The sequence below is a fragment of the Staurois parvus genome, unplaced genomic scaffold (assembly GCF_062004578.1).
Source record: "Staurois parvus isolate SC_StPar_1 unplaced genomic scaffold, SC_StPar_1.0 ptg001583l, whole genome shotgun sequence".
Lineage (NCBI taxonomy): Eukaryota > Metazoa > Chordata > Amphibia > Anura > Ranidae > Staurois > Staurois parvus.
Window position 1 is genome coordinate 242,562 of NW_028319379.1, and position 14,601 is coordinate 257,162.

The following is a 14,601-nucleotide window of genomic DNA, read 5'->3' on the forward strand; positions in this document are numbered from 1 at the left end:
GAGGTCAGACAAGCCGAGTCGGTAGCCGTGGGAGCGGTGCGGTACAAAGCAGCGGGCAAAGAATGGTCGGGTCACACACCAGGTCAGCAACAGAAGATCAGATCCATAAGGGGGCATCCAGGAGAGAGGTCAGGCAAGCCAAGGGTCAGGGCAGGAGAATACAGCAAGTCAGTCAATCCGGGTCAGCAGCAGTAATCAGAAAACACAGGTACAGGATCAGGATACAGGAAAGACCATTCGGCAATTCCTGTCAGCGCAGGGCGGATTTAAATATTTGGTCATTGGTGCCAGGCGCGCACTCGCGGCTCCGAGTGCGCATGCGCGGACTTCATCTCAGCCGCGGCCGGCCAGGACCTAGAGCCCGTACACTAGCGTGAACGGGCACATTGCGCCGAGCCGCGGATCATGACGGACCCTGACAAATATAAATCAATACAAGAGGTTTTAGGGGGCCCTGTTTGTGAGAACCTACAGCCCTGGCCAAAAGGTTTGAGAATGACACAAATATTAATTTACCTTCAAGGAAACAGGCGCAGTCATCATCGCTTTGCACAAACAGGGATTCACAGGCAAGGATATTGCTGCTACCAAGATTTCACCTAAATCCACCATTTGTCAGACCATCAGGAACTTCAAGGAGGGAAGTTTAATTGTTGTGAAGAAGGCCAAGAAAGTCCAGAAAGTGCCAGGTCTCCTACAGTTGATTCAGCTGCGGGATCGGGGCACCACCAGTGCAGAGCTTGCTCAGGAATGGCATCAGGCAGGTGTGATGCATCGGCACGCACAGTGAGGAGAAGACTTTTGGAGGATGGCCTGGTGTCCAGAAGGGCAGCAAAGAAGCCACTTCTCTCCAGGAAAAACGTCAGGGACAGACGGATATTCTGCAAAAGGTCCAGGGATTGGACTGCTGAGGACCGGGGTAAAGTCATTTTCTCTGATGAATCCCCTTTCTGATTGTTTGGGGCATCCGGAAGAAAACCTTGTCCGAAGAAGAGCGCTACCATCAGTCCGGTGTCATGCCAACAGTAAACCATCCTGAGACCATTCATGTGTGGGGTTGCTTCTCAGCCAAGGGAGTGGGTGTAACGGAACCAAACCCTGACTGCACTAGGGTATTTCCGTTGGACTCCCGCTTCCCTGTCTGAACACAGATCCACGGACACCACAGCTGACCATACATGATGAGACAGAACCAGACTTGTATTAAAACAGGAAATGGACTGCTGTATTTTAACACAGATACAAGATATATACATTCAAGGGAACAACCCACCTCCCTGCATAAGGACACAGGGCGTGGCAAACCAAATCTAGCAACCAGAGACATCAGCAGACACCCCCACCAAGCCAATACACAAACACACACATCCCATATTTGTTTGCTCCCAAGCAAGACACACAATAGAATAATGGGCTGCACCACATGGCAGTAAACAATGAACAACCCCCCACCCCACCTATACATGTCTACACAATATCAGGACATTCCACCTTGTACCCCTAACAGGCACAGGGTGACTTACACATAATAGGGATTTGGGGAGCTGAGACAGGGGTCTCCCCACCTCTCCAAAGTGAGCTGTGTTCCATGGGCCCCCCACCCAAAGTCACTCCCGTCACAGTGGGCTCATTCACAATTTTGCCTAAGAACACAGCCATGAATAAAGAATAGTACAAAAACATCCAACTTCTCCCAACAGTTTGGTGGTGAACAATGCCTTTTCCAGCATGATGGAGCACCTTGTCATAAGGCACAAACAACTCAGTGGCTTGGGGGAACAAAACATCGAAATTTGGGGTCCATGGCCAGGAAATTCCTCAGACCTTAATCCCATTGAGGACTTGTGGTCAATCCTCAAGAGGCAGGTGAACAGAAAATCCCCCACAATATCCGACAAACTCAAAGCATCAATTATGCAAGAATAGGTTGCCACCAGTCAGGATGTGGCCCAGACGTTGATTGACAGCATCCCAGAGTGAATTACAGAAGTCTTGAAAAAGATGGGCCAACGCTGCAAATATTGACTCTTTTTATAGACTTCATGTAATTGTCAATAAAAGCCTTTGACGCTTGAAATGTTTGTAATTATACTTCAGTATACCATAGTAACATCTGACAAAAAGATCTAAAAACATTGAAGCAGCAAACTTTTGGCCAGGGCTGTATAGATATCAGTAAAAAGAAATGTAAAGGTACACTTTATAGGCCACTAAGGGGATCCGCTTTGGTTGGAAACACGATATTGATAACCTTGTCCATTGTTGTACTGAGGAAAGATTGTGGGAATATATTGGAAGCCTTGATAATCCAGAATGGAATTGTAAATTTTCCAATGTTCCCAGCCACACCAAAGTCAACTTTTGGATCTTCCTATTGGCATTGTAGATGGAGCCATCATAACATGGGTGTTTTCTAAAGAGCCAGATTGCAATGGGTGTGTCCCTATTAATAGTTGCAATTTTGAACCCTGGCTCAAGTTTTAAGGTATTGCCTAAACTGTGGAACAATCAGGAGCGGTTATGCAGAAACTCATGGTAAAGAGATACGATCAAGGAGTGGTTGATGAGGTTTTTAAGTATACCATGGGAATCGAAAAGATCTAAAACACTAAAGACATTGTGAAATTAATATTTGTGTCGAAACATTTGGCCAGGGCTGTACAATCTAAAAGGTAGAGCCAAATTATCCAAAAGGTAATAACTGTGGGGGATTTGCTGATGGAGAAAGTAAAAAACCAGTTTATTTGTTATAGGTGGATAGGCTGAAGAGATGAGTATCCAGGAATCACGTAAAAGTGGGCAGAGTAAGAGCTAGTCGGACCGATTGGGGTAGGGAGCTTCAGAGGAATGGAGAGGTTCTGGAGATGAGCATGGGAGGAGAACACAAGGGAGCTAGAGGACAGAAGGTCTTGGAAGGAGTGAAGGGGACAGTTTGGGTGAAAGTTTGAGATGAGTTTGTTGTTAATATCTTCAAATGTATTCATTGGGCAATCAGAAGTCAGTGGAGGAATTTGAAGAGCAGGGTAACGAATACTGAAAAAACTTTAAGTGATGGTTGGTGGTTTACGAAGTATTTTGGAGATAATATGGAGGCAGGGGCGGACTGACCATTTAGAAACTCGGGGGCTGCCTGAGGTCCCAGGGTCAGTAGGGGGCCCCATGAGATGCCCCTGGTACCTTTTTCATAGGCTTTTTTGAGTTTGGGCAAGGACACAGGGGCCCCATGATCCCCTATTGCCCGGGGGCCCCATGAGTTGTCAGTCCGCCCCTGTATGGAGGTAAGGCAACAAGATCTGAGCAGAGATTGCATGTGAGGCCAAAAGGAGAGTTCAGAGATTATGCCTGCTAGTTGCCAACCTGGACTGTCTGACCTTGCCTTTGTCCTGCTGCCTGCACCTGAACCCTGCCTGTCTCCTTCTCCTGTTCTTCTGCCAGCGTGCCACTCAAACATCAGCATCCACCAGCAGAAATCTTACCAGGCACTCCGGCCACTCTGTGCTCTGGTGTGGAGTGGTGCTCAGTGGCAAGGCAGCAGGCTGTGGACGCCAGAAGCAGATGCGTGGTCCATCTGTACCGGATGCAGGCAGGCAGGCCTGTGGGTGCTGAATGGTAGGACAGCAGGCTGGAAGATCACGGGCAGTAAGTAGTATCTGCTTAGTGGACTGAGGACACCAGAAGCAAATGCGTGGTCCATCTGTTCCGGATGCAGGCAGGCCTGTGGGTGCTGAATGGTAGGACAGCAGGCTGGCAGATCACGGGCAGTAAGTAGCATGTGCTTAGTGGACTGAGGACACCAGACGCAGATGCGTCGTCCATCTGTACCAAATGCAGGCAGGGCTGTAGGTGCTGGGCAGGAAGACAGTGGACTGACGGGTACCAGGGTCATGATGATAGCAGGGTCAGACAAGCCAGGTCAGAAGCTGGCAGGCAGATCAGGTACAAGGTGGCAGGCAGAAGAATGGTCAGAGTCCAGGCTGGAGATGGCAACGGCAAGGCAGACAGGCAGTAGGAGAAGACAGAGACGTAGTCCAGAAGCAAGCCAAAGGTTGGTGCGGGCAGAGTACTAACGAGGTCAAACGGATCGGGTCGGCAACAGGAAGATCAGAATACAGATAGCAGGATATCAGGAACGATGTAGACCAGGGGTGTCCAACTGGCGACCCTCCAAGTCCCATCATGCCTCTGCCTTTGGGAGTCATGCTTGTAACTGTCAGTCTTGCAATGCCTCATGGGACTTGTAGTTTGGCAGCAGCTGGAGGGCCGCCAGTTTGACACCCGTGATGTAGACCAAACGGCAGAGACATCAGGCACTAGTACAGTTTAAATAGCCTGCCTTGTGCCAATGCAAATTTGTGTGCGCGCTCATTCGCACATGCGCACGTGCACCCGATCTGCGACCGCAAGCAGCATTTCTCTGGTTTCTAAGCCTCTCCTGACAAAACCAAATGGCACTGACACAAGGAACCAGTGCAGTTTAAATAGCCCGCCTGGCGCCAACACACCAACACGCTTCATGCGCACATGAGCCCTTGCGCACGTGCACCCACTAAATGACCACAAGCAGGGCTTACAGGAGAATATGCGTTCCCTGAAAGTTACACGCTGGGAAGCCAGTAACACTTCCGGGTTACCACATTGTGAAGGCGATTCTTATCCACTGTGATGTAAGTGCAATTTTGGCTATATTTTTTACATATAATAAAATGGTTTGACACCATGGGAGGCTTCTTTTTCCCTTTTTAATGTTGCTGCCATGATGAGTGCCCAGAGAATTTAAGAGGACCATAAGGTGAGTAATAGGACCGGTTGGAGTGTCATTATCCAGATAGGGCCGTTCTTCATTGGCTGCATGGTGGTTCTGGCTTCCTTCCATCCTTGGTCCAGTGATGATTACATCCAAAGAGCAATTTGACCTTCTGGTTTACACAAGACGTTTTTAGATTTCTTTATTTGGACACTTTATTGGACGCTAATTATTATTTTGCTCATTGATTTACCTATTGGAACATGTAGGTGAATTAAGGGGGCACTCTGATGGGCACATATGGTGCAAAGGGGCACTCTGATGGGCACATATGGTGCAAAGGGGCACTCTGATGGGCACATATGGTGCAAAGGGGCACTCTGATGGGTACATATGGTGCAAAGGGGCACTCTGATGGGCACATATGATCCAAAGGGGCACTCTGATGGGCACATATGATCCAAAGGGGCACTCTGATGGGGAAATATGATGGAAAGGGGCACTTTGAGGGGGAAATATGATGAAAAGGGGCACTCTGATGGGGAAATACAATGGAGAGGGGCACTCTGGTGGAGACAACTGATGAAGAGGGGCACTCTGAAAGGGAAATATGATGGAAAGGGGCACTCTGATGGGCACATATGGTGCAAAGGGGCACTCTGATGGGCACATGTGATGTAAAGGGGCACTCTGATGGGGAAATATGATGGAGAGGGGCACTCCGGTGGAGACAACTGATGAACAGGGGCACTCTGAAAGGGAAATACGATGGAAAAGGGCACTCTGATGGGGAAATATGATGGAAAGGGGCACTCTGAAGGAGAAATACAATGGAAAGGGGCACTCTGATGGGCACATATGATTAAAGGGGAACTCTGATGGGGAAATATGATGGAAAGGGTGGAAAGGGGCACTCTGATGGGGAAATACGATGGAGAGGGGCACTCTGGTGAAGACAACTAATGAAAATAGGCACTCTGATGGGCACATGTGATGTAAAGGGGCACTCTGATGGGGAAATATGATGGAGAGGGGCACTCTGGTGGAGACAACTGATGAAAAGGGGCACTCTGAAAGGGAAATACGATGGAAAAGGGAACTCTGATGGGGAAATATGATGGAAAGGGGCACTCTGAAGGAGAAATACAATGAAAAGAGGCACTCTGATGGGCACATATGATTAAAAGGGAACTCTGATAGGGAAATATGATGGAAAGGGGCACTTTCATGGGGAAATACAATGAAAAGGGCCCTCCTAATTGGGCACATATGATGGAAAGGGGCACTCTGATGGGGAAATATGATGGAAAGGGGCACTCTGATGAGGAAATACGATGGAGAGGGGCACTCTGGTGGAGACAACTGATGAAAAGGGGCACTCTGATGGGGAAATATGATGGAAAGAGGCAGTCTGAAAGGGAAATATGATGGAAAGGGGCACTCTGATGGGGGAAATATGATGGAGAGGGGCTCTCTGATGGGGAAATATGATGGAGAGGGGTAACCTGGTGGAGACAACTGATGAAAAGGGGCAGTCTGAAAGGAAAATTTGATGGAAAGGGGCACTCTGAAGGAGAAATACAATGGAAAGGGGCACTCTGATGGGCACATATGATTAAAGGGGCACTCTGATGGGGATATATGATGGAAAAGGGCTCTCTGATGGGGAAATATAATGAAAAGGGTCACCCTAATTTGGCACATATGATGGAAAGGGGCACTGTGGTGGGGACAACTGATGGAAAGGGGCACGCCGATGGGAGACACCTGATGTAAGGGGGGTTCTGATTCAGAAACCTGATGCAAGAGGGTACTCTGACAAAAATACCTGATCTAAGGGGGCACTCTGATGGGGTCAGCCAATGTCCCTATTAGAGTGCCCCCTTGTTGAAACTGAAATTTGACAATAAATATTGTTGAAATGCTATGGAAATAGTACATTTCTCAGTTTTTGATATTTATACTGGGGTTTATTTACTAAAGCTGGAGAGTGAAAAATCAGGCTCACTTCTGCATAGAAACCAATCAGCTTCTAACCTCAGCTTGTTCAATTAGGCATCAGCAATATAACATGGAAGCCGATTGGTTTCTATGCAGTGAGCCAGATTTTGCACTCTCAAGCTTTAGTAAATAAACTCCAGTATACTTATTATTATCATATTTTTTTTTGGGGGGGGGGAGGGGATTTTTGTACTTGGGTAATTTATTGGATATTTATTATGATTTTGCACATTGAAGTCTTTTTAGTATATGCGCTATTTATATATTTTTCAAATGAGCTGATAAAAACCACAAGGCTAGCAGAGCCAGCTCTTCACACTGCAGACAGACTACAAGAGAGGCCGGAGTTGTACAGGTTAGGATCAGCTCTTTGTTTTGGGCAAAGCCAAAAGACGAAGAAAATGAACGTTAATTGAATGATATTGTAAATGCTTCACACATTGTACAAAATTTCCTGAAGGATTCATGTTCCCAGTTGTTAAACTCCAGGCAGCATGACCGGATCTAGCCTATCTGATGTCAACACTGTGCGAGTCACTGTCTGTTACACAGCGTCACGACCTTCTATGTATTAGGGTGATTAAACAGAACCTGTGCCCCATTATATCAGATGGCCCTATTAGAGTGCCCCCTTACATCAGGGCCCCCATCAGAGTTCCCCCTTACATCAGGGCCCCCATCAGAGTTCCCCCTTACATCAGGGCCCCCATCAGAGTTCCCCCTTACATCAGGACCCCCATCAGAGTGCCCCTATACATCAGGGTTCCCATCAGAGTGCCCCCTTATATCATATGTCCCTATTAAAGTGCCCTCTTACATCAAGGTTCCCATCTGAGTTCCCCCTTACATCAGGACCCCCATCCAAGTTCCCTCTTACATCAGGACCCTCATCAGAGTGCCCCCTTACATCAGGTTTCCCATCAGCATGCCCCCTTACATCAGGAACCCCATCAAAGTGCCCCCTTATATCAGGTTTCCCATCAGTGTCCCTCTTACATCAGAGCCCCCATCAGAGTTCCCATCAGAGTGCCCCTTTACATCAGGGTTCCCATAAGAGTGCCCCCTTACATCAGAGCCCCCACCAGAGTGCCCCCTGCACGGATAATCAGATTGGATCTATTCTGTTACCTAACTAAAATCTGTGTTACCCTCTTAGTGGGGGGGAGGGGTGGATAAAAGGAACTGAAGCAATAGCCAGCTGCCCCACACTCCTTGCCCACTCACCGGAGGAATCTGGCACCCATAACTGCAATCCCGGCACCCAGGTGTCAAACTTGGAAGGAGATGTCGGAGGTGGGCGGGCAGTGAGAGCAAACAAGGGGAATCCCTCAGTCTGAATGGCAGGCATGCAGCGCTCATCACAGCCCCGCCTGCCAGAGGAGGGCACCGCTTCCCACAATCGAGCACTGGATCCTGCTCCTGCCACATCCTCAATTACTGGACAGAAGTAATGATAATCAGCGCAAATACTTGACCAAAGTCCGAAAAGCCTAGTAGTATTTAGAAATAGTCCGGGTGACTTGGATAAGGGGGGGGGGTCCGTGTGGCACTAAAGGCAAGCTCCTCTGGTTGAGAAAGGAGTGCGCTTCCAGCACTAGAGACCAGCGCATGCTCCGAAACGCGTCGCATTGCATCTTGGTCACTGACGTCATCACACCATGCCGACGTTGCGATTCAGCCTGCGTTCCAGCTGCCATCTTTAGGAGTACATGCTTGCCGGCTCCACATCTGTCTCCCTCCTGAACCACGCTCCCTACCACTGAGACACGGACGATACAGGCACCAGTGATAGCCGTTCCACATGGTGTTTCTACACCACAATACCCTACATGCTTTTATTACTCTACTACCATGTGAGTGTTCCTACTTTTTATTATATATTAACGTGGTCTGCTGCACTTAGAGGCGCTTCTTCTTCTCTCCTCAATTACTGAACAGCCTGACCACTGCACCCACAGAAAGAGGGGGGGGGGTTGGGGGGGAGTGCCACATGGGAAGACGAAGTCCAGATTACTGCTGCAGTGTAGTTCAGGCTCCAGGCTCTACCTGGCACCTGAGATTTGTCAAGCCCAGGATTTAGTGCTTTGCTCGCTGTGTTCAGTGGATCTGTATTTTTTATTGTTAGGTAAATTTAGCTTGTCTCACTGTAACCAGAGTGGCTGTAATTGCTGTGTTAGGTAAATGTAGTTGTGCTCACTGTATTCAGTGCGGCTGCACGTGATTAGTTAGGTTTGCTCAGTGTTTCATCTGCCAGTGGTTTGACTGTTTCATCTTTTTTCCAGAGAGCAGTAGGAACATAGGCGTGGAGCAAAGCAAATATCAGCATGAATATTTATACAGCCCTGGCCAATCCTAGGGAGGGTGTCCCTGAAGGTTGCTGGGAGTCTGTATATATACGCTGAGACACAGAGCTGCTGGGTCTTTGCCTGCAGAGGGGAGGTCCAGCCTGGAGGGCTTGCTGCCCTTTGGGCAGTGCTGCCATGTGCTTGCTGTTCTTGAGGCCCCAGCTGGGCACCTGAGGGCCTGGATGCTGAAGTTGGAGCTGGCTGAGGGACTGTCATCTGAAGATCTAGGCTGGTATGACTGGAGAAAAGTGCTGCATGGATGTTGGAAGGAGGCAACCAACTGTCCCTGGACATTTGCGAGTACAGACTGCTGTGAAAGACCTTAGAGACTTTTTGGGTTGCCACCATCCCTCTTGTGCTAGAGAGCCAGCTGTGTTTTTGCTAAAGGGGACATTTGGTGGTGTCCTGAAGAATTGAATCTGCTGTAGTTCTTTGTGAAGGGGCTCTGCTCTGGTTGCCCTAAAGAAAGAAACCTGATTCTACTACAAAGGCAAGTCCACACTTTGCTATTGCAAGGACTTCTGCCTCAGCTTTTCGGGGAGGAGTTTCCTGTCCTCGACCTGTACATAATTATTTTTTGAAGTATCCAACTCAATTCCCTCAACTCTATCCCAGTTATCCAAATATAAAAACAACAAAAAGAACACCCCTAAACTGTTTTTTTGAGACAAAGAGTGACTGTATCACGTACCTGGTGATGGAGGCCAATGGAGAGAGGGCTTCCCTTGTGGCTTAGTTCCGGACTCCCCTGAGAGTGGGACAGCGGGAGTAAGGCCCAAAGGAGTGCTGGTTGGTGGTCCACTCAGAAGCACAGCTGGTGCACGGAGATAGGTCTGCAGACAGGAGGCGCCTGTGCGTGGTATGCAAGCCCTTCCTGGATTTGGATGTTTACTGGGTAGTCAGTTCAAGCCAAGGTCAGGTACCAGGTGGGAATCAGAGCGGACATAGTCAGATGGAATAGCCAAGGTCATACACAGAGGAGCGAGAGAGAGAGAGAGTATCCGTAAGCCAGGCCGAGGTCAGATCAGGGGTAAGGCAGAGTAGACAGGTCCAGGAGCAAGACGAGTCGGTAACAGGAAATCGCAGGTCAAAGTCACAGGAAACAGGAACAGGGCGCGGGGAGATAGAGATCATCCAGCAACTTGAGGAAGTGATGAGCCTCCTTATAAAGGCTGTCTGACACCAAACTGAGGCTGATGTGACCTTCTGCGGCCATGCAGAGTACTGGCAGAAATGCCAGATCTTCCAGAACTTCTGCCGTGGACAGGACCCTGACAGACTGTGATCATGTGCCTGGCTGTGGGGCAGTTTACTGGGAAAAGAACCTGGGCCATTTCCAGTGGTTCCTTCAGTGGTAGCGCTACATAATTTACCAGTTGCAGGATGTGGCTTCTATGTAAAAGATCTGCAAGTCTTCTGTCGGAGCACCAGATGTATAGTGAAAGCTATAATTCCCAGTATTAATATAATTGCATACTTGTACAGCTTGTACTTACAATTGTAGTTGGGTCTTCCCAAGTGGAAGCATATACAGTAGGTTGGCAACAGGCCAATTTTACATAATATTCTAATGATAATATATACTGAAGGGATACGTCCTACACATCTTTCTTAACATTAAGATCATTTTACCCCGGGTACAAATCATTAATAATACCTCATCTGGAATATGCAGTTCAGTTTTGGGCTCCAGTTCACAAAAAGAACATTGGGGAACTTGAGGAAGCACAGAGAAGGGCAACCAAACTGATAAGAGGCATGGAGGAGCTCAGCTATGAGGAAAGATTAGAGGAACTGAATTTATTCTCTACTGAGAAGAGGAGATTAAGGGGGGATATGATCTCCATGTATAATACATAAGGGGGGATATGATCTCCATGTATAATACATAAGGGGGGATATGATCTCCATGTATAATACATAAGGGGGGATATGATCTCCATGTATAATACATAAGGGGGATATGATCTCCATGTATAATACATAAGGGGGGGGATATGATCTCCATGTATAATACATAAGGGGGGATATGATCTCCATGTATAATACATAAGGGGGGATATGATCTCCATGTATAATACATAAGGGGGGATATGATCTCCATGTATAATACATAAGGGGGGATATGATCTACATGTATAATGCATAAGGGGGGATATGATCTCCATGTATAATACATAAGGGGGGGGATATGATCTCCATGTATAATACATAAGGGGGGGTATGATCGCCATGTATAATACATAAGGGGGGGTATGATCTCCATGTATAATACATAAGGGGGGATATGATCACCATGTATAATACATAAGGGGGGATATGATCTCCATGTATAATACATAAGGGGGGGATATGATCTCCATGTATAATACATAAGGGGGGATATGATCTCCATGTATAATACATAAGGGGAGGATATGATCTCCATGTATAATACATAAGGGGAGGATATGATCTCCATGTATAATACATAAGGGGGGATATGATCACCATGTATAATACATAAGGGGGGATATGATCACCATGTATAATACATAAGGGGGGGGGATATGATCTCCATGTATAAATACATCAGTGGTTCATATAATGAACTCGGTGTAGTTATTCCCCCTGAGGTCATCACAGAGGACAAGGGGGCGCTCTTTATGTCTGGAGGAAAAGAAATGTAATCTCCAAACATGGAAAGGTTTCTTCACAGTAGGGGCGGACTGACCATTTGGAATCTCAGGCATTGCCTGAGGGCCCGGGGTCAGTATGGGGCCCCATGAGATGCCCCTGGTACCTTTTTCATAGGCTTTTTTGAGTTTTGGCAAGGACACAGGGGCCCCATGAGTTGTCAGTCTGCCCCTGCTTCACAGTAAGAGCTGTGAGAATGTGGAATAGACTCCCTCAAGAGTTGGTTGTGTCCAGCTCAGTGGATTGCTGTAGGAAAGTCCTGGATTGTTTCTTGGATACACAGAATATAACTGGATATAACATTTATAGGGAAAGTTGATCCAGGGAATATCCGATTGCCTCTCGGGGGATCAGGAAGGAATTTTTTCCCTGCTGGAGCAAATTGGGTTGTGCTTTGCTGGGTTTTTGCCTTCCTCTGGATCAACTGTGGGTGGAGGATTATAACTTTGGTTTTTTTTAATGGTTGAACTGGATGGACTTTTGTCTTTTTTCAGCCAGACTATGTAATTATTAAATTGGTGTGTGGAATAGGGTGTCACCATCAGAAAACATGACTAAGCAAGGTGTCACCAGTAAAAAAAGATGGATAAGGGAACAGGTGTAGACGGTTCTATGAGCAGCAGTCACGCCTTTTCAAGTCTTATGCCCTGCAGCATCATAAATGAGTCTCTTTGGAGGCCTATTGTTTCTCAACACAATATCCAGGAAAAGCAGGAGCTGCTTCTGGAACAGGGAGGTCTCTCAATGCTGGAGTGATGGCTGTATAACTTGACAGGGAACAAAATTTTCAAAAAAGGTGATAAATAAAAAAATAAGGTGGTAACTCTTTTGCATAATTTCTGGTGCTTTTGTAAGTCTTCTAGGCATGGAATGAACAAGTAGGAGACGTATTGTAGCATCGATCTTTTTCCATTCTTCAAGAATGACCTCTTTTAGAGCCTGTAGGCTGGATGGAGAGCGATGATCAGCTTGTCTCTTCAGAATTCCCCATAGGTGTTTAGATCAGGAGACATACTTGGCCACTGAATCACTGTCACCCGGTTCTTCTTCAGAAATGCCACAGTGGCCTTAGATGTGTGTTTTGGATCATTGTCATGTTGGAAAAGTGCATGACGACCAAGGGCACGGAGTGATGGGAGCATCTTTTTCTGTCAATATACAGCAGTACATCTGTGAATTCATGACACCGCCAATGAAATTCAACTCCCCGACACCAGCAGCACTCATGCAGCCCCACAGAAGGACACTGCCACCAACATGTTTCACAGTAGGCACCATGCATTTTTCTTTGTACTCCTCACCTTTGTGACGCCATACAGTTTTGAAGCCATCAGTTCCAGAAACATTTATCTTGGTCTCATCACTCCAGAGTACAGAGTCCAGGTAGTCTTCTTCTTTTGCAGCATCGGGCCTGGCAAATTCTGGGTGGGCTTTCTTGTGCATAGGCTTTAGTAGAGGCTTCCTTCGTGGACGACACCCATGCATGCCATTCCTCTGCAGTATACGCTGTATTGTGTCACGGGAAACCATCACCCCAGTTTGGCTTTCTACTTCTTTAGCTAACTGCAGTGAACTTGCATGGTGATATTCTTCAACCCTTCTCATCAGAAGACGCTCCTGTCAAAGTGTTAACTTCCATGGACGGTCTGGACTTCTCTGTGAGATGGTTGCAGTTCCATCTTTGTTACATTTTTAGCACTTTTGCTCCAGTATTCTGACTGATAAGTAAAGCATTGCTGATCTTCTTGTAGCCTTCACCTTTTTTGTGTAAAAAAAATTATTTTCTTTCTCGGGCCTTGTGACATTTCTCTTCCATGTTGCGCCATCGCTGACCGCATGAAATGGGCGGGGTTTTCTTTGTTAAGTAACGCCCTTTTATAATCAACTGTCTGCCGGACATCTGTTTAATGAATGATTAGACTCACCTGTAGTTCAATTCTTGCTAATTAAGATTTGGTTGTTCAAAATTTAGCTTTGCTTCTAAGACTTTCATTGGGGTGTGTTCATTTTTGCAACATGGTCTTGGATGAATTTGTTAGGAAAAATACTTTTTTGTCTGTGCCAATGGACAAATCTTGTTTGCAATCAATGGCCGGCATTTGTGGGAGGATTTTGTAGAAAATGTGGATTCTGAAAGGAGAGTAAAGGTTTTCTGACAAATCTGTTGGGGTGTACTCATTTATGCTGAGCACTGTAGGATAAATGGCGGTTTGAGCATAAATGAGCACACAGAAGGTAGGTTCAGGCACAGTCCGCTAGACAGTATAATCACTATGCCTAGACCGATCTGTACGATCAGCCATGTTCCTGGAGCCATCTAACTATCCCCCTGTGTCTCTGCCGACTGGTATCCAATCAGGAACTAGGAGGTCTTATATAAACCTCCCCAGATATGGCGGTCGCCACTACCTAAAGACACCACTGGGCGAAACGTACATCGGAGTGTCATAACGTCACTTCCGGGTCCGGGAACGTCCAAGCAGAGTAAGAACAAGGCTTGGCGTGCATGGCGGCCATTTTTAGAATTTTACAAGCTGAAAACACCGATGCCGTTCTATACATGGGAGTGCAATATAATATTTTTATGTATAAATAAAATAGTGTAGCGCTCAAAATAAATAAGTGGCCAATTCATAAAGTTAAATGTGATCACAGGATCCCTTCATAATCAGAAATCCTTAATAGTAATAATAAAGGTGATATAAATAATGTCAACTAAAAATACATAACCATATTAAATATTAGATATATACACACTATATAAATAAATAGTTTAAAAATGCAGTGTGTAAAAAATTGCATATCGTGCTTCCACACTTATTAGAAAGTAATCAG